This window comes from Panicum virgatum, chromosome 2K (genome assembly GCF_016808335.1).
Source record: "Panicum virgatum strain AP13 chromosome 2K, P.virgatum_v5, whole genome shotgun sequence".
Classification (NCBI taxonomy): domain Eukaryota; kingdom Viridiplantae; phylum Streptophyta; class Magnoliopsida; order Poales; family Poaceae; genus Panicum; species Panicum virgatum.
The window spans coordinates 35,821,068-35,821,727 of NC_053137.1; positions in this window are offsets into that span (position 1 = coordinate 35,821,068).

Sequence of the window (660 nt, forward strand, 5' to 3'; positions counted from 1 at the left end):
TTGCCTGTTCCACTTGGTCAAGCCAGGGGGTGGGCACGCCGTCTAGCTGGCGCTGGCGACGTACGGCGTCACCAGCCGCGCAGAGAGGGAAAGAGTTGAGAAAAACAGGGAATGGCATTTTCGTAAATAAACCAAAGTTCGATGTTCAGTTCTGTAAACTCCATTTTTCTCCTTCATCTTGGCTCAAACGAAAAACTTTTGAATACCATTTTTGTTAAGTTTTTTGAGATCTACAACTTTCGTTTCAGGCACTTTTTCATTTGAGCAAGGGTTTGTGTGTTATTTTAAAGAGTTCAAAAACTCCATAAAAGGGTTGATTTAATTTATTTATTTGGGCTGAAATTGGGCCCACTTCCAATTAGGCACATGTCACTAATTGTACCAAGTTTTTGTATACAATATTTTTATGAGGTGATTTGGACATGAAATATAGTTGGAAATTTCTTTATTTGCCATCACAAAGTGAAACCACTATTTGAAATTGAATTTCAATTGCCTTTGTGGCCTTTAATATTTGGTTTGTTCTCACATTAATTCTCCTCTTTGTTCTAATTTGTCTGTTAATAACTTTTGAAAACCTAGGGTGTCGCAGCCTACCCCCCTTACAAAGAATCTCGTCCTGAGATTGGATCAATAAACGAAGATGGATATAGAAATACC